The sequence below is a fragment of the Crinia signifera genome, chromosome 4, assembly GCF_055691185.1.
Source record: "Crinia signifera chromosome 4, ASM5569118v1, whole genome shotgun sequence".
NCBI lineage: Eukaryota > Metazoa > Chordata > Amphibia > Anura > Myobatrachidae > Crinia > Crinia signifera.
The window spans coordinates 32,834,156-32,855,005 of NC_139220.1; the positions used below are offsets into that span (position 1 = coordinate 32,834,156).

Sequence of the window (20,850 nt, forward strand, 5' to 3'; positions counted from 1 at the left end):
GGAATACACGTTAAGTAATCCGCGTCCCCTCGGGGGGGGGGGGGGGCTGGCTGTGCTCACCATGCTTCGGAAGGGGACAATTTATAAAATCAACTCCACGCTGATGTGGAGAGTGGGAGTATGAACAGGTTGGGAGGACACGTACCGCGTCCCCTCACGGGGCTCGCTGCTCTCTCCATGCTTCGGGCAGGTGTGGATAGTGGGGGTGTTTCAGGAACACATTCATATCTGTCATGTCATCCTACGCTAACTACGTAAGCTCCGGCTAGCCACGAACGTACTGACTAGGCTGGCTGATACTGACAGGGACACTGACTAAGCTGACTACAATAACTACGCTGGCCACGGGAACACTGAGCTGATTCTGACAGGGACACTACCAGGGGCGTAACAAAAAGAATATGGGCCCCATAGCAAAATGTTGGAAGGGCCCCCCTCCCCCAATTGTCACTACAATGCCCATTGTGGGGGTGTGGGGGGGGGGGAGAAATAGTGATAGACTAAGAGACAGTGGGTGTAGGGGAGAGAGAAAGGGGGAGAGGGCGTTATGGAAAATGAGGGGGAGAGAGAGAATGAGAGGGAAAGAGAGAAGAGCAAGTGGGAAAGGGAGGAGGCGAGTAGGAGTGAGAGTGCTAGCGGGAGATGGGGGGAGAGAGAATATCAGTGAGAGAAATAGAGGGGGTCAGCGAGAGACATAGGGAGAGGAAGAGAGGGTCAAACGGGGCTAAAGATAGAATGGGCGTCCAGGAGAGAGTGTGAGACTGTGCCAGGTAGAGGGGTGGGGGTGAGACCATCGGAGAGGGTATTGGGGAGAGATAGGGCTATAGAGAGGGTGTGTGGTGGGGGTATGAGAGCACAGGTAAAGAAAGGGGATGGAGTCTGTCAGAGAGAGGGAGGAAAGAGAGTGGGCAGAGAGAGAGATAAAGAGAGGGGGATAAAGAGGTGAGAGTGGAGTTGGAGATTGGGTCAAGAGAAGGAGCAGTGGCAGGGGGAAAGAGAGCAGGAGAGAGCCCCCCCCCCCCCAGTATAGACGACACAGTGTGCATCCTTGTACCTCCCCAAATCCCCCCCTCCCCTCCCCCTCCAAGAGGAAAGGTGGCACTGTACCTCGGCAGCACTGGGTTCCACTCACCAGTGCCAGGCTACCACTGGGTCTCTGCACCGCATGGCCGGGTTCCCGCATCTCAGGACTCCAGAGCACACTTCTGGTTTTTCACACCGCTGCGCACACACACACACTACGCGCGGGTCTCTGTCATCAACCCCCGGAAGCAGGACAGGTCAGACAGCACAGCACACTCTTGTATTTCGCGCTGTCTGGCTTGTCAGTCACTAGGCAGTAGTAGCTGGACCGCCTCCACCAGCGCTGCGCTGCGTTTCAGTTACGCTGCCTTCATTCTATTTCTGTGCGGAAAGGACAGTCACTGGGGGCACGGGACAACAGCGCTAATTTAAAGAGGGTGCAAGAGATTGCTAGCTTGGCTTTGGGCCCCCCAACCCGCCGGGCCCCATAGCAACTGCATCCACTGCACCCTCTATTGTTACGCCACTGGACACTACACTGACTACGTAACTGCGGCCGTGAAACTACACACGTACCTGCAAAAGTATTAGACATCGCCCATAAACCATCGACGATGTTGAATCGTCAATGGTCGATGGCCATCCCTACCTCCCAATCACAACTCAATAAAAGTAATTATCCGAATCACCAGCAGAGGGGACTGCAGGCTTCGGTGTGTGGAGCACTGAGGAGCCCTGTCTGATCCGCGCCTCACAGTCCGCGGAGGAGGAGGTGCAAGGGGGTGGGGTGCGCGGAGAAGGGTGAGGGGTTGAGGATGGCTGTTAAATCCCCGATCGCTGTGCTAGCAGTGAGTGCACTCAGACAGGAGGGGGAGTGGGAGGTGCTGAGCTGCTGATGGCTGCATCCAGGGGATTCCTGTCTGCAGAGAGATAACTTCCCTCCTCCCCTGTAATTACTAGGCAGCCCGGCGACGTCTGTGCAGCTCATGCTGCCGGATACACACTGCCTGGGGACGGGGAGGAAGGTCGGGCGCAGTCCCAGCCGGCCGGGAGTGTATATCTGTGTAGTGCAGAAGAGACACTCTGCTTTATGCCAGGATTTGCAAGCACTGAGAGGATCGGACTGTCCGGGGACTGCACACTGACTGCACAGCTGGGAGACCCCTCCGGGCACAGCTGGGAGACCCCTCCGAGCACTGAACGTGGTGAGTGGGGATCCTACAGGAGACTGTGTTGTGGGCACTGTCTGTCTATATCATTCCTTCTTACATATACAGTAGATAATGCTGTATTACATACTGTATAGCGAATGCCTTATATTGCATATAGATAAATCATGTTGTATATAGATATTGCCATATTGCCTATAGATAATGCACATTGTACATATATACTGTTTAATGCATATTACATATAGATAATGCCTTATTGCGTATACAGTACATTGCAGACAAAAGTAAATGTGGACACACGCAAGAAATGTCTCTCTGGTCCCTGGACTGTCTTTGTCTACTTACTGGAATGAATCAGCATGCCTGGGAGTTGCCATAGTAACTGCAGCTATATATATTACTCAGACATGTCTGTAGCCGGTATATTATTACCCACCAGCACTGGATGCTTCTACATACCTTACATACACTTATTGCTTCCTGTTTTAGATGCACTTTGCTGACCGGAATTATTGTCATGAGTCTTGGGTGGAAAGTAAGCCCGGCAGGGACAGATGTTGCTGCTGGGTTAGGGCTTGTAGGTCCCAGGGACTGCTTCGGCCAAGGCATGACACATACCTGTATAAAGGTCCCAGGGACTGCTGCTGCTAGGCCAGGAAACATATGCAGGTCCCAGGGACTACTGCTGCCAAGCCATGACACATAGCTTTATGAAGGTCCCAGGGACTGCTGCTGCTAGGCCAGGGCACATATGCAGGTCCCAGGGACTACTGCTGCCAAGCCATGACACATAGCTTTATGAAGGTCCCAGGGACTGCTGCTGCTAGGCCAGGGCACATATGCAGGTCCCAGGGACTACTGCTGCCAAGCCATGACACATAGCTTTATTAAGGTCCCAGGGACTTCTGCTGCTAGGCCAGGGCACATATGCAGGTCCCAGGGACTGCTTCTGCTGAGCCATGACACATGCAGGTCCAAGTGACTGCTGCTGCTGAGCCATGCCAGGTACATATGTAGGTCCCAGGGACTGCTGCTGCTGGGCCATGGCACAAATTAAGGTCCCAAGGACTGTTGCTGCTGAGCCATGACACATGCAGGTCCCAGGGACTACTGCTGCTGGGCCAGGGCACAAATGAAGGTCCCAAAGACTGTTGCTGCTGAGCCATGATATGCAGGTCACAGGTACTGCTGCTGCTGAGCCGGGGCACATATGCAGGTCCCAGGGACTGCTGCTGCCGAGCCATGGTACATATGCAGGTCCCAGGGACTGCTGCTGCCGAGCCATGGTACATATGCAGGTCCCAGGGACTGCTGGCTGGCTGGCCATGGTACATATGCAGGTCCCAGGGACTGCTGCTGCCGAGCCATGGTACATATGCAGGTCCCAGGGACTGCTGCTGCCGAGCCATGGTACATATGCAGGTCCCAGGGACTGCTGGCTGGCTGGCCATGGTACATATGCAGGTCCCAGGGACTGCTGCTGCTGAGCCATGGTACATATGCAGGTCCCAGGGACTGTTGCTGCTGGGCCATGACACATGCAGGTCCCAGTGACTGCTGCTGCTGGGCCAGGGCACAAATGAAGGTCCCAAGGACTGCTGCTGCTGAGCCATGGTACATATACAGGTCCAAGTACAGTACAACTGCTACTGAGCCAGGACACATATGCCGGTTCCCTGGCAAGGACAGCAGGATCTTCCCTTTGGTGGGGCTGAATCTCTGTAACAGCCCTATGTATGATAACTTCACTTATTGTTATCATTATTGTATAACTTCTGCTCTGTAAAAGTCTCTGTTCAAGGCATAGTGACATTATACCCCCAGGGGATAAGAATAGATGGCATGGTCTGCGGTCAGTATCACATACAAGTGGGATGTTATCTGTAGTTGGAAAATGATGGACATTTCCACGGATAGAAAACACTGAATCCTGGGGCTGGTCCTGGTGTTACTGTGACAGTCATGAATCATCTGCTGACCCGTAATGACAGGACGTAGCTCATGAGATGTTTGTACACAGTGATTCCTTGTCTGGTCTGGAATGTGGAGTGTGTTTACATCTATCTATCTGTCTATCTATCTATCTATCTATCTATCTATCTATCTATCTATCTATCTATCTATCTATCTATCTATCTATCTCATCTTTCATGGCCCTCCAGCTGTTGTGAAACTACAAGTCTCATCATGCCTTGCTACAGTTTTGCTATCTATCTCAGCATTTTATTTTATCTGTATATCTTACATTGAGGACTTGTTGCATCTGAAGGATATATTTTGTAATGCTTACAGATGTGTCCTAGTTAATTAATTAGTCAAATACTAAATCCTTTCAGAAACCAGACCGCCAAATGGTAACAACTGAATGAAACCCCTAATTTGCATATTACAATGTAGAAGCTGAGGACCGGCTTCAGTGACCAGATGTGACCTTATCTCTCAGCGCTGTGTCCTTGCAGAGAAATTACCATCTCTTTTTAGTCCAATGAGTCCCCTCCACCATTCCCCATCCATAATGTATCTTGAAATAACATTGAGTAACTATTTGTGATGAAAGTGTTCCCTACGCAGACAGTCCCACACAGGGATAGAAGGTACAGTGTTCCCTACGCAGACAGTGCCACACAGGGATAGAATGTACAGTGTTCCCTACGCAGACAGTGCCACACAGGGATATAATGTACAGTGTTTCCTATGCAGACAGTGCCACACAGGGATAGAAGGTACAGTGTTCCCTACGCAGACAGTGCCACACAGGGATAGAATGTACAGTGTTCCCTACGCAGACAGTGCCACACAGGGATATAATGTACAGTGTTTCCTATGCAGACAGTGCCACACAGGGATAGAATGTACAGTGTTCCCTAAGCAGACAGTGCCACACAGGGATAGAATGTACAGTGTTCCCAATGCAGACAGTGCCACACAGGGATAGAATGTACAGTGTTCCCTACGCAGACAGTGCCACACAGGGATAGAATGTACAGTGTTCCCTATGCAGGCAGTGCCACACAGGGTTTAAATGAACAGTGTTCCCTATGCAGACAGTGCCACACAGGGATATAATGTACAGTGTTCCCTATGCAGACAGTGCCACACAGGGATAGAATGTACAGTGTTCCCTACACAGACAGTGCCACACAGGGATAGAATGTACAGTGTTTCCAATGCAGACAGTGCCACATAGGGATAGAATGTACAGTGTTCCCTACGCAGACAGTGCCACACAGGGATAGAATGTACAGTGTTCCATTCGCAGACAGTGCCACACAGGGATAGAATGTACAGTGTTCCCTATGCAGGCAGTGCCACACAGGGATTGAATGAACAGTGTTCCCTACGCAGACAGTGCTGCACAGGGATATAATGTTCAGTGTTCCCTAAGCAGACAGTGCCACACAGGGATAGAATGTATAGTGTCCCCTGCGCTGACAGTGCCACACAGGGATAGAATGTACAGTGTTCCCTACACAGACAGTGCCACACAGGGATAGAATGTACAGTGTTCCCTACGCAGCCAGTGCCACACAGGGATAGAATGTACAGTGTGGTGTGTTAGAATGTATGACTGGTGTGTTATTGGGGTGATTCTATGCAGGGGGGACGGGTGCATACACTAAGCATAATAGAAATCTTTATACAGGCTTAGAAAGTAGAAAGGAAGACAAGGGATTTCCTAAAATAAGCCCACTATTATTTTCACAGGAAATAGCAGTATAAGCTAGAGCAGAAAAATTATAACTGGACGTGCCCTAAAACCACCCCGAACCCAAACCTCTGTTCTCTGCAGGAAGTGGCTGAGTCAGAGAAATGCCTCCCGTGCACAGTTTAACCCCTTTGTTCTGTCGGGGGCTTATTATACAGTTACAGTGACTTTTCATTTGCTCAAGTACAAGAGAAAGTGGCGACTTAAGGGGCCTACACACGATTTTACTAGATTGCTTAGAAAATGCCCCTACATCGCTCCGGTGGTAGGGACGATAGCGTTGCACGGCCCCGTGTGGCGCTATCGCCCGGATATATCTAGTGAGATCATCGGTCAGGGCCAGGGTTCTCACCGGAGAACCCTGGCCCTTATAGAGCACTCAGCACACAGCGCTAACACATCGCTGCGCAGCGCCGTGTGCTGAGCGATCTTGCTATGCAATTTACGTTGCTCGGATCACTCAGCAAAATCTCCCCGTGTGTGGGCCCCACGACAGTCAGCAGGACAGTTACACAGTGCTAGAGATCCAGGCATATTTTTGCTTTGCATCGGGTTGGAGCGCCGACCTTTGTTTCACAGTTCCCACGAACTTCCCTGTTTGCAGTGCGACTTTTAAAGCCCATGTCAGCTAAGCGATAGAATGCTGCGTTTTCTTCTATGTTTGGTAATTCCCCATGTCATTTCTGTAAGTTGTCAGTAATTCCTTACAGAATGTTCTTTATTCCAGTATCAGTTTACTAAAGGTGCCTACATATTGGGCATTTGTGCCCAGCGTGTATGTACAGTGATGATGGGAAAAATCAATGTGCTGAAAATCGCTCCGTGCATACGGATACAGTTATTGGGTCACCAGCAAGTTTTAAGATAGTCATTAGGTCGACACCATTAGGTCGACGTGCATTTAGGTCAACATGCAGGAAGTCGATATAAGTCTAGGTTGACATGGGTTAGGTCAACAGAGTTATTAGGTCGACAGGGTCATTAGGTTGACATGGTTTTTTAACTGTTTTTGGAGCCGACATGTGCCGACAGGCGGTATTTCATGCCCTACATCCACTAGGGCGTAGTGGGAGAATAAAATAGTGTGCCAAGCGTAGGGAGGCACTGAGCCCGAAGCATGGCGTGCGCAGCAAGCCATGCGGTGCAATTTATCCTGTGCCGATGTCAACTGTGTCAACATTCAAGTAAAAAACTGTGAAAAACCCCATGTCGACCTTTTGATTGTAGACATAACCCATGTCGACCTAATCACGCTGTCGACCTTATGACCCTTTCAACCTCATAACCATGTCGACCTAACTTATGTCAACCTAGACACATGTCGACCTAATGGTGTCGACATAATGACTGTCTAACAACTTGCTGACCAACTGATCCACACCCGTGCATACACACTGAGCGATTTTCGCCATCCAAGCCATTTTCCCGGGGGTAGACGACTTTCCATAGCAGGAGGCTATGGAAAGCCGTCCACTCGGTTGGTGGTGGCGATGCAGCACCGCACCTCAGCGCTCAGCCATACACACTGGGCGGCTTTTCAGCTGAAAGCAGCTCAAATGACAAAACTGAGCTGCTTGTATCGGCCTTTAGAGTTAGGGGCAGATGTATGAAGCGTTGAAAAGAGTGAAGTGAGCCAGCGGTAAAGTACATTTTATAAAATGATAAATAGCGAAAAAGTCGACATGGATTTTTGAATTTTTTTGGTACTCTTTACCTAGAAGGGCGCCCACGATTTTGATCGTGGGCATCGTTAGTAAAAAAAAATCGCGTCGGTCGCATCGCATGCAACCAAAAAATCGAATGCGATGCGACCGACGCGATGCCCGCGATTTCCCATAGGGAACAATGTTGAATGTCCCAATTGACCCGATTTTCCTGTTCAATGTCTCACTTGACCCGATTTTTCCATAGGAAACAATGTTAAATGGCCCACAGAGGCCAAATAGGCACCCTGAAGTGTGAAATGGCCCCCACAATTGTTAACGCCACCCCACGATCAACGTGAACCCGAAGCATGGCGAGCGCAGCGAGCCCGTGAGGGGCGGCGGTACGCGTCCTACGACCTTTTCATACCCCCACTATACACGTCGGCGTGGAGTTGAGAATAGAAAGTGTGGCGAGCGCAGCGACCCACTGAGCCCGAAGCGTGGCGAGGGGACGCGGACAGCTGTGAAGCCCGCGAGGGGACGCGGATACCTGTGAAGGTATCCGCGTCCCCTCGCGGGGAGCGCTGCGCTCGCCACGCTTCGGGCTCGGTGGCTCGCTGCGCTCGCCACACTTTCTATTCTCAACTCCACGCCGACGTGGATAGTAGGGGTATAAAAAGGTCGTAGGACGCGTACCGTCGCCCCTCGCGGGCTCGCTGCGCTCGCCACGCTTCGGGTTGACGTTGATCGTGGGGTGGCGTTAACAATTTGGGGGGCCATTTCACACTTCAGGGTGCCTATTTGGCCTCTGTGGCCCATTTAACATTGTTTCCTATGGAAAAATCGGGTCAATTGAGACATTGAACAGGAAAATCGGGTCAATTGGGACATTTAACATTGTTCCCTATGGGAAATCGCGGGCATCGCGTCGGTCGCATCGCACCCGATTTTTTAGTGCATGCAATGCCCGCGATGGCCGCGATGGGCGCCCTTCTAGGTAAAGAGTACCATTTTTTTTTCTTTATTGGAATTTTTAATGCTTTATGATCCACATAAACTACAATTGGAAAAAGTCGTTTGCTCACAATATGGGGGGACCCGCTACTGTAATTGAGGGTTCACGTTGACAGGTTTAGAAAAAAAATGTGAAAATCTCAAGTCGACCCTTTCATGTGTCTACCTAAAGTTTTTTTACGGTTTCATATACATTTATAAACGTAAGAAAAAAAATCTATATGAAGTTGCATCCTCGTTTGGAATCATAAGATGGAATTATTTGTGTAATGAAAGGAATTCAATCGTTCCGCCCTGGCAATGGAACTAATGTCTAATATGTTCTGAGCGGCTGGGAACATTTTTTATCTATTTCTCCATGAGAACAGCTCTGTCATTACACAGATATTTCCAACTGGATAAAATTAATGTATTTCCTGATTATCGCTGAAATACATAAAAAAATAAAAACCAATTTTATTGTATCGTATATCATGGAGTATTATGCAAATAGTGTTTATATATATATATATATATATATATATATATATTATATAAAGTATCATCATTGCAAATTAGGCAATGTCATTTTTTTTAAATATATATAATATATCATAGAGTATTATGCATTGACAGTTTATATATCAAAGCATATTAGGCAATTACTTTTTTTATTTTTTTTAAATTCTACATTTTATATCCGAGTATTAGGCGATGATTATTTTAGCTTCCAGAACTAAGTGTAAAAATTACAATCAAGCTGGAATTTTTATATTTTTAGTGATTTAAATACATGCAGATGAGTTAATGTACGTCTAGCCTCCCTCTGCGTTAAATAGCCCTTCTAGTTACGCCATGCGGTGGCCTGACTAGGTTGTAGGCATCTTTTGTGCAACTTTTTCCATTACTAGCATCTTATTTGCAAAACGGAGTGAAATGCAATGCTGCACTGCATATAAAATATGACGTTAAACTAGTTTCTAGTGAAAAAAAACCCGTAACGTTCCATCCACCCCCCCCCCCCCCCCAAGCACAAACAGTGACAGGCAGTTAAATCAAAAACCCACAGAAGCCGGGCATTGCGGAACCGGCGGAGGAGAGCTACTGGCAGCAGGGGATAGCCAGAGGAGGTGAGCTCCCTGTGCTAACCCCACTTAACAGGTTCCACGGTGGGTAATGGGAGCTGGTTGTCCAGCGGTGACTGTGACAGTCAGCAGCAGACAAGCCGTGCAGTCACGTGGCGGCAGGCACGGCACCCTGTCCGGCTGCATGGCTTGTCTACCTGTAGAAATGGCCCTGATGGTTTGAATTACTGCCTCACAGCACTGAGGTGTTGTGCGCTATATAAATAACTGTAAATAAAACAATTGGCACGGTGCCCATCGCATAACATACTTAGTGGGGTGCGATGCGTGTGATGCGATATTCATGTTAAATTAACAGGAGTGCTTGTACAATGAAATATCGCATAGCATAGCATGGTAGCAAATGGCATGAGATGCGATTTTTAATTGTACAAGCACCCTGATGGGTGCTTACAATGTTAAATGCACCCCCATTGTCAACGCCACCCCCACTATCAACGCCAACCTGAAATGTGGCAAGCGCAGCCAGCCTGCGAGGGGTGGCGGTACGCGTCCTCCGACCTTTTCATACCTCCACTATCCACGTCACTATCCACGTCGGAGTTCACTTTAGATAGTGTGGCAAGCGCAGCGAGCCCCACGAGGGGACGCAGAATACATGTAAAGTAATCCGTGTGCCCTCGCGGGGCTCGCTATGCTCGCCACGCTTCGGGCTCGGAGGCTCGCTGCGCTCGCCACACTATCTGAAATAAACTCCACGCCGACGTGGATAGAGGGGGTATGAAAAGGTCGGAGGACGCTGTGCTCGCCACGCTTTGGGTTGGCGTTGATAGTGGGGGCGGCGTTGCCAATGGGGGTGCATTTAACATTGAAAGCACCCATCAGGGTGCTTGTACAATTAAAAATCGAATCGCATCGCATGTCGCTATATTGCATGCGATGCGATTGTGTAAGATGTACTACGTTCAAAATATTGGGCGCCGTGCTAGGAAACAAGTACCAAACAGTTATAACTGCCAGATATCTGCAGAAGCTGCTGGTGCATTTTGCACATAAGATATTATTTTCAGGAAAAAAGTTACCCAGCACTACAAAGTCACACAAGGCTTGTGAGTTATGTATAACATGACTTGTATCGCATGGAGGATAGATGTATAAATGTTTGTATACATCTGTATAGATGATTCGGTACTTGTGTAGTTTCGCCAGCATGGCGCCGTGCTACTTCCGGGTTCTACGCTCGCCACAAACTATGTTAAAAAAAGTAACTTAACTCCATGCCAACATGGATAGTTCATACCCCCACTATCCATGTTGGCATGGAGTTGACTTTAAATAGCAAGGCGAGCGTAGTGAACCACCGAGCCCCGCAAGGGGACTCAGACGCAAGTACTGATGATTCTAATATACAACCGTGACAATGTATCGCAGCAAATATTTACCTGTATATATATATTTTAAATATTTGCAATACAAAGTTTTAACAATGTAAATACAGGGAGGAGGAGGAGGAGGACACCCACACAGTGGAAATGAGAAAAAGAAAATGGTACATAACGGTGTATAAAAATAGACACAGAACAAAAGCAGAATAAAAAAAAAAAGGCCTAATTCTAATCTGATTGGTTGCTATGGAAAACATCACCTTTTGAAAATTTTAGAAGCTTTGGTAAGCCTACCCCTTAGTTGGACGCCGGTCTTGTGTAGAGAGATATTTTATGTCTGCGCTGGATGAGGACAGGGCTCGCTAATGCCTACTGATTCATGGCGGACCGCGCTGTCCACAAAATTGGTGGTAACTGGGCAGCAACCATCCGATCACACAGATCTCTTCTGTCTCGTGGGAGTGGCATAGGATTTTCATAGGCCTGTAGGATGGCTTCCTTGTTCGGTAGTAACGTGTAACGAGCAGAGATGGGAAGTTTATATCCCAAAAGTGGCCCATCCCCCAGCAGAGGGTTGCTTATGTTGTACTGTTATCTTGGCGTTTGGGTTAATAAATTGATATGTTAGAATAAAGGTGCATGCATACTGGGCGTTTTTGCCCAGCATTTATGCACAGCGATGATGGGGGAAATCATTGGGCTGAAAATCGCTCAAAAATTTCGGCAAGCTGAGGATTAATGAAGGTCCCGATGGCAGTGCAGCACAGCGATAGTCCCTGCAGACCCCGGTGCACACACTTACTCAACGCCTCCCCGCTGCGCGGTCTGCAGGGCTATTGTTACGCCACTGGTAATATGTCACAGATCAAACAAATCTACTCCACGATCCCCAGTTCAATCCACTGCCGGTCTGGTCCTGTATCCTATGCGCTACCTAACGCGTTTCAGCCTCTTAGCACCAAGGTTATTTTCAAGGGGAAAAAAAGCAAATCTGCTGTTTTTGCCTTGAAAAATACCTCAGTGCTAACGGTGGCCATACACACGCAGATTTATCTTCAGATCTGGCTGGTTGGAACAAAAACATGATTATGGATGAGCGCAAATGACAGTTGACCATTTGCTTGGAAATGCTGGAAAATTGACAAACTGTCACTCATCCATAACCATGTTTTTGTTCCAACCAGCCAGATCTAAAGATAAATCTTACAAGTGTATGGGCACCTTAAGCGCATTAGCGCTCACCGCACGTCCGTACTCACTGAGTTGCGTTCATCTCAAAATCGCCAATGATATTTTCGATTTAAAAAAATATTTTTTTTTCCAGAAAATTAAAGGGTATAATTTGTGTGGGTACCGCACAAAAAACTAATTGATATTGATGTTCAGATGCGACAGACACAAAAGGAAAAAAAAATGTCCTCAGTACAAGTGAGAGAAACCTCAGCAGTGAATGGGTTAAGGGATTTATGCAAAATGTTAGATTTTCGCAAAGTATAGCTAACAACAAAGAAGTGTTGTATTGCCATTGCTCTTTAAAGGGGAACTCAACAGAAATGTTATGCAACATGGAAAAAATACCCTATTTATATCAATAGAATCTGCAGTTCAACTGCATGTTCACGTGTAAAAATAACTCCTGTCTTCATGTGTTACTCCTTATAGACCCTACAGGCAATGACTGCTATGTCATATTTACTCACAGGAGAGGCAATAACGTACCTGTAACAACTACCCTCCAAAACATATTATGGTACTTGTGTATTATCACGGCGCCCGTCTGCGCAACGTAGTTGGCATAGTCGGATCGCATGCGATTTGCGTGCGATGCGATGGTACTTGTGTAGTTCCACGGCGCCACTGCCCGCGGATCGCATCACATTGCACGCAATTCGCACGCGTGCGATGCAATTTAGCACCCCCCCCACTATTACTTAGCACCCCCCCACTATCCATGTCACCCCAAAGCGTCCTCAGGACCTGTTCATATCCACATCGGCGTGGAGTTGAATTTATTAAGCGTGCCGAGCGCAGGGGCCACCGAGCCCAAAGCCTGCCGAGCGCAGCGAGCCCCAAGAGGGGACGTGGAATATATGCCAAGTGGGCTCACTGCGCTCGCCACCATTCGGGTTCGTTTTACGCATGCGCTCTCCACATGGTTAGTGGGGGTATGAACAGGTCCGGAGGACGTGTACCGCGGGGTGACATGGATAGTGGGGGTGTGCTAACAATGGATAGTGGGGGTGTGCTAAATCGCATCGCACGCGATCAAATGCCATGAAACTCCATTGCACGCAAATCGCATGTGATGCAATGCGATCCTACTATGCTGAATAGGACACTACGTTAAATACTTAATGGGCCCCATGATATTACACAAGTACCCATATTACTGTACACACTGCCTCCATACCGGCCACTGCATTGATTAATGACATTAACGGAGATATATTAGTAGTATCCCAACACCGCCAGTATAACTACTGTATATACAGCACAATAAGGGGCACATCCTAAAGTTTGGTACCACAAAAATCTTCCCACCACCACTCTTAGACACCCTAATGTCTAGACACTCAAAGTCGACAATCAAAAGATCGACGTGGGCTTCTCAAGTTTTTTTTTTTTTTGAGCCGACGTGTGCCGTCAGGCGGTATTTCATGCCCTACCATCCACTAAAATAGAGCGCAGTGAGCCATGTGAGGGGACGAGGTGCACCGATACGGTGTCCATGTTGACTGTGTCGACATTCGGGACAAAAAACGTAAAAACCCATGTTGGCCTTTTGACTGTTGACTTTGCCCGTGTCGAGCTAATGCTTGTGTCGACCTAATGACCCTGTCGACCTAAGCCCATGTTGACATTTTCAGGTGTCGACCTAAGCCCATGCCGACCTTCAGTGGCCGTCCCATTGCATGTCGATCTTAGTTGTGTCGACCCTATAACCCATACCCCTCACACCGTCCGAATGCGGTAAGACACAGAGCGAACGGACCGCGAGTGGATGTTTCATGTAACTCCCCCATCTGTAGGGAACCTCCCCCATCCTCCAATGGTCGCCGACCATCTAATGATGGACCGAGCGGTCAGACAGCTCTGAGTGCTCCAGACCACTCGGACATTTCTCTGCCCAAACAGCCCTTCACGCCCCTCTCCACCCCCTGCTCGGATTGTTCCAACCGATCGTTTTCTGTACGGAACGCACGCAATATTCGGACATGCGCGGCGTTCGCACACGCGCAGAAACGCCTCTGCACATGCGCAAACACAATACATCGGCCATCTGACCGAACACACAGCCGTCCGGCTCAATCAGAATAAGGGCAAAAGTTCATTATTTTCCTGCAGCTTTCCTGTGCTCAGTCACCAGAGAGGTGTAATAGAACATTTTACTTTCATACTTCTATACCATCCTGTGTTTGTAACTTTTCCCTTATACAGTAGTCCTACTGCCAACATATTGGGAACAGATCAAGCCGTGCCCTATAATTTATCACTTGTGCTTTAATCTTGCTGTGTCTTTCATTAGGAACGGTCCCCTGTAATCCACCACCTTTGCTGCCATAGAAACCTCCTAATTTAAGTGTAGAGAAGTTTGTACCATATCCTCAAACCTTAGGTAACATTATGTGCCATACATACACTGCGTATCAACACTTTAAAACTATACTTGCATACTTTCTGGATATCCACTGTGGGAGGGGCAGCTAGGCCGGTGCACGAGGGGGCGTGGCATCACCTAAAGTGGGCGGTGTAGAGGCATTGATGCTTAATTGTGGCCCTGCCCCCATTCTACAATGCCCAGGTTACCAGCATGTATGTGGGAGTGGGGCTACAGCCCCATGGACCACCCAGTTTTGTGGCCAGTTGCAGGGAGGAGTGCTGGTGGCGGTGGGGTTCCGTCCAGTGCATGTGGGATCGCTGACGATAACATCCCACCTAGGCAGTCTACAGTACCTACTAGACTTTCTACACTAGATTATTCCTGAGTCATGTCATGTTCCACTTCCCCAAACCACTTCCTGTCCCAGGGTCTTCTTCCCATGAACCCAATTTGCAATTAATCACAGACAGCAATCAAACATAATAAAGGCATACTTGCTGACAGGTCATGTCTCCTCTCTGGGAGAAGCACGGAGAGGAGACTTTCAGCTGCTATTAGGGGGGGTGGGGACAGAGGCCTATATCATTAAACCCGACCCCCATTGAGGGAAATATCCTGCAATTTGCAAGGTGTATGCAGAGGGGGCGGGGCTAAATTGCTGCAAATGCATCATTTTAGCCCCTCCATTTGCATACACCTGCGAATCGCTGGAGCTTCCTGGCAGGGTAGGAAGATGTGGAGGAGGCTGTTGGCATGTGGGAGGCTTGCCCAACCGTCAGGGGGGTCGGGAGTGGGACACGATTTCCCGGAGCCTCCCTTGCCATTCCGGGAGGGTAGGGATTTATGCACTTGACATTTGTGCGTACAGGGCCGGAGCGCCCCAGGCGAGTCGGGGTGGGGGCGCCCCGGTCCCAGGGGGGTGGGGGGGGTGTACCTGTCCTGCGGCTGTGTATATAAAGCTTGCGGCAGCGGGGAGTCCCTGCAGTCAAGAAATAACGAGCGCTATCCGCCTGGCTACGCGGAAGCGCTTCTGTTGTGAAAACACTGGCCGCACGGTGCACGCTGATTGGCTGAATCTCAGCCAATCAGCGTGCGGCCAGTGTTTCCACAACAGAAGCGCTTCCGCGTAGCCAGGCGGATAGCGCTCGTTATTTCTTGACTGCAGGGACCACGCTTCCGCCGCCGCAAGATTTATATACACAGCCGCAGGACAGGTACCCCCGCGGCAGGGGGGGGGGGGGCGAAATGCCGCCCTCCAGTGGCCGGCGCCCTAGGCAAATGCCTAGATTTGCCTAGTGGTGGCGCCGGCCCTGTATGCGTAAAGATAACATTGCACTATAGAAATCAACTAGCAAACAGTTATTTGCTGGTAGATTTCTATAGTGCAATGTTATCTTTACGCATTAATGCAGTCTTAAGTCCCGTACAAACAGGGCAAATTCAGCTCTGTGCTGTGTGACACTGAATTGCTCAGATCGCTCAGTACACAGTGCTGCCCCAGTCTGTCACTGCCTGTGTTCTCATTAGAGCAGGGCTGGGCAACACCGGCCCTTAATGAACTACACATCCCAGCATGCCTTGCATCAGTTTCAGCATGGCCACATAGCAAAACTAATGCAAAGCATCCTGGGATGTGTAGTTCATCAACATCTGGAGGGCCGGTGTTGCCCAGCCCTGCATTAGAGAGTACATGGGAGATGACTACATATTTCAAGCATGCTTGAAATACTAGCCCGGCGCTAGTGAGACGCAGGGCCACTCATCGCTATGGTTATGGCCCCTACACACACAGCAATTTGTGCTTCATTTCTAAGCAATCTAGTCAAATCACCCCGTGTGTAAAGGGTTTCTAATTAAAGTTAAGACCCAATATTTTGCTTCCCTGTGCAGTTTAGTTTGACAAAGACAAGCCCAGGACCACCACTGTAACACAAACATTCATCTGTATGGTAGTGATACATGTAATAATCAGATCATGTAATTGAGGATGGAAATCACTGCATTTTTGGGGAGAATGGGGGTTATTCTGATTAGCACGAGGGACCGATGTTTTGCGTCTGCGCATTTGAAGGTTGCGAATGGATTATCATGCAAATCATCTATTCGCAGCCACACAGGGGGATCGTGGGGGGGAGGGGGGGTGGCGCTGCCGGTGGAGGGTGGCGTTTGGTCCACGTGAAATCCGCAGCATTGCTTGTGGACCAGAATAAGGTCCAATAATGCAAAGAATATTGCTAAGAGAGTTGCAAGTGCCTCTTTGATCAAAGATGTCATTACAGAAAGTGAAAGCAAATTTTGCAGGGACACCGAACTGTTTTAAGCTAGCTGGATATGGAGAGAGGGAGCCATGGAGACAGAGATTGGAGGTAGGAGCAGACAGAGACGGGGGCGGGGGGGGGTGGAGAGTTGGTGGATTGCATCTTCTATCTTCCTGCCTGACTTACAGAAAACCTCTGGGAGCGTCAGGGAAAACGCAGGTCGGGTCTAAGCGTTTAGGGGAGGGTGTATGATGTCAGCGACAGGCCGGATATGCCTGTATTCATCGCAGCCGCCAATTAAGTCTGTGGCTACTCTAAGGCTGTGTTGACTGGTGCCCAGTGGAAATATCATTTAATGATGAGCCTGTAATGAAGGGATTCGGACATATTTGCTCTGCTGCGAAGTCTTCGTAGATATCAGTCTGCACAGCGTGCACATTCATTCGCCAGGCGGGATTTCGTTATAGCAGGGCGGTGCCTCCCTGAACGCTGGCCGCTGCAGCTGTGCAATCAGGTCTGAAGTACCCCTTTAATTAAGACCTCAGTTATTTTGATTTAACATCTGTGTGTGAGCATTGATAAAAACTTAAGGGCGCCTTGAGGGCCGGTATTGGGAAACACTGCTGTCAGCTTAAACCATGTATGACATCTGTGTGCGCTATATAAGAAACTGCTAATAAATAAATAATAAATATTACAGAGAAAGAATTACAATGAATGAGCTATTTATAGCAATATATAAGATCACAGTAGGTGAGTATACGGATTATTCCTCCTTTTTAACAGCCTTAATTGAATCGAAACTAATTGAAGACATTTATTTTTGCGGTGCTTGCGTCCGACGCAAATCAGGACGACCACGGAATAAGTCTGTACACACTAATATTAATACCCCTTTTACACAGCCACAAAAACCCAGGTTTTTCCGTTTTGGACTCGGGTCAGCGGCAGTGTAAATGGGGTAAACCCATGTCCCTTTACATGGGACTTCTACCCAGGTCCTCGCCAGTGTAGAACACAGGCAGGACCTGGGTAGTGTAATCGGGTACGCTGGGTCATCCGACCTGGATTACAGCAATGGGGGAAGCCCAACCTTCTGACCGCAGCGCCCTGTGGTCAACATGGAGGTTGGGTGGGGGGGGGGGGGGGGGCACGCACACGGCCTCCGCTGCTGTCTGCTGTACTCTGCAGACAGCAGCGGAGGCAGGGAGGTGGTGAATGGATGCCTCACGGACAGGGGCTTTGGGGGTGCACGGTGGCTGGGGGCAGCCCAGCAGATTACCTTGGTGCTGGGCTTGCCACATGCGCGGTGGTCTGGGGCCCGGCGCGGCGATCAGCGGTCTTGGTGCTTGCAGATGATGTCATCTCCAAGCGCCACCCCCGATAACACTGCGGGTCAGCACCGCAGTGTAAACGGACCAAAATCCTGGATCCGACCTTGGCTTGGAACCGTCTTCCAAATACTGGGTCGGATCCGGGATTTTGGTGTAAAAGGGGTATTATTTAAAAAAAATATATATATATTTTTAATCAGTGGTTTTCAACTCCGTCAGTTACCAAGCGCCCACAACCAGTCCTGTTCTTGTGGATTTCTTTAATCATGTATACTGCATGGGTTTATCTTTTTTTTCTGGGTTACACCTACAACCACAGATAGAAGTCCTGAAAACATGACATGTCGGGAATACTAGGTTTGAGGTTGAGAATCCATGTTCTAAATAAAATTGATGTCAACCTAGCCACCGTCAACCATTAGTGGTCGACCTAGGCATTGTCTGTCATCTATACCGAAACCGTTAAATCCACATTTTAATTAAACTGAAAGCTTACTCTAGAACTCCAAAGAAGAACTTTTCAAAGCGGATTTCAAAGCAGTTCGTCCTGCGGCAAGCTTGCGTTAACATGTATAATCTCCGAGGCCAAGTTATAAAACAAGACATTACCGGAGCCCAAAGAATGGATCCTTGTATGTTTGTTGTAGGAGTCAGTTTCAAAGACCTGTGAACAGTGGGCGAGAAGAGAAAGAGGAAAAACAGCTTCTTTTTTATTGTACGCCTGAGAATGAAGTGGGATCGGGTTTATATGGAAGACTGGGTGTATTGTTCAAACCATCGCTAAAGTTATTTATTAGTTCATTTCTTTACGTGACCGTATGTTGTGTAAAGCCTCAGAGAGATTTACAGTTTAACCCACAGTTTCCAAAGATTCATCCTGATATCCATCTAGCAGAGAATGTAGAAACTTCAGCTGTCAAATTTATTAGCCAATGCATGTCGACATAATATGCGTCAACCTAATGACTCTATACCCTTCTATCACCAATGTTCAGTGGCCTGTTTATCAAATGATATATTGCCACCTTTTCCTGGGAGAACCTGGTAATATTGAGTTCTCCCGCATGTATGCCCAGGCGATATCGGAGATATCTGCTGCAGCCGCCATACGTTTTTAGCGCCATCTTTGTAGGTGTTGGCATTTTAGCCTATAGGATCCCTCCACAACATTCCTCCGCACTTTTAGCCTATAGGATCCCTCCACGACACTCCCCCGCACTTTTAGCCTATAGGATCCCTCCACGACACTCCCCGCACTTTTAGCCTATAGCATCCCTCCACGACACTCCCCCACACTTTTAGCCTATAGGATCCCTCCACGACACTCCCCCGCACTTTTAGCCTATAGGATCCCTCCACGACACTCCCCCGCACATATGGCAGTTGTCAGTCTGTCCATGCACAGTGGTGCGGCCGGCCCCAGGATACTGCAAGTAAAGTGATTGCTATTGATTTCAGTCCAGCATGACCGATCGCCAGCTTTGTTAGTATCAAATCTATATATATATATATATAAAAGGCTAGCTACTCCTCACCTCTATGAAGTGAAGTAGCGCCAGTGACCACTAAAGGCCACTGGAAAGACCAGATTACTCCCTTTTGTGCTAAAAGATGTCATAACAGAAAGCAATTTTTACAGGGACACTGATCTGTTTCAAACTTGCTGCTTACGGAGAGAGGGAGCTGTGAAGACAGAGATCGGAGGAAGGAGCAGATAGGGACTGGGGTAAAATCTGTCACAGACCAAAGTGAAAGTAAAAACTGTCACAGCTCAAAGTGAAAGTACATTACAGAAGCCGTCATTTTCTCAAGTCACGAAATAAAAGTAGAAATAGAATAAAGAATAATAAGTATCTTCTTAATTGAGCTCCGCGTTTCGTGGTTCCTGACCACTTCCCTCGGTTGGCCAGTCACTTTACATAAAACCAATATGATGTCATGTTGGACTACAGAATGCGTTTCTTTAGAGATATACTGTAGATTTACTAAGATGGAAGTTGAATATGGGATGTTGCCTATAGCAACCCAGATGGTGTTATGGTTAGCATTACTGCCGTACAGAACTGAGGGTGTGGGTTTGATTCACATCATGGCCCTTACTGTGTGGAGTTTGTATATTCTCCCCGTGCTTACGTGGGTATACTCCAGGTACTAAGGTCCATCGCTCGATGTTGATTCCGGTCCATATTCCCTTAATTTGAAGAAATTTATGAATGTTTCATAAATATTATGTTTTCTGAAATCATTATTGGTCATTATATCCTATTTAATTGCACAAGACATCTTTTCTATGTAGCACAGAGGATCCATATACAGTAGTTAGAGGTGGCCGCTGCACTGTTTCTGTACTTCCCAATAACCGGTAGGCACTAAGACCTGGCGCCGCTCTCCAAGGAGGTGGCAAGTGCCTTCTGAGCATGTGCAGTTCCCTGCTGCAACTCCCCCCCTGTCCTATATCCAGTACCAAATGGACGTGCCCCTCAGTATCCTCCCTATACTTCCATAACGCTCTTCCCTTCCATGCCCACCATACTGATCTGTGCCATGACCAACCAATTGCCACCAAGAAGTTGCCATTTCGTGCAAAAGTATACAAAGTGACTTGCTCTCCTTGATTTGCCCTCTGGGCCAGATGTACTAAGTCTAG

At 48.3% G+C, this 20,850-nt stretch overlaps 1 protein-coding gene across 1 annotated transcript in view; it reads left to right on the forward strand.

Annotated features, from left to right (window-relative positions):
* Positions 1-1,866: 1,866 nt before the first annotated feature.
* ARAP3 (ArfGAP with RhoGAP domain, ankyrin repeat and PH domain 3) overlaps positions 1,867-20,850 on the forward strand; it is a 123,546-nt gene continuing 104,562 nt past the window's right edge. Inside the window, 1 exon segment of the mRNA XM_083181502.1 lies at positions 1,867-2,228. The gene's annotated coding sequence lies outside the window, so the exon portion shown is untranslated.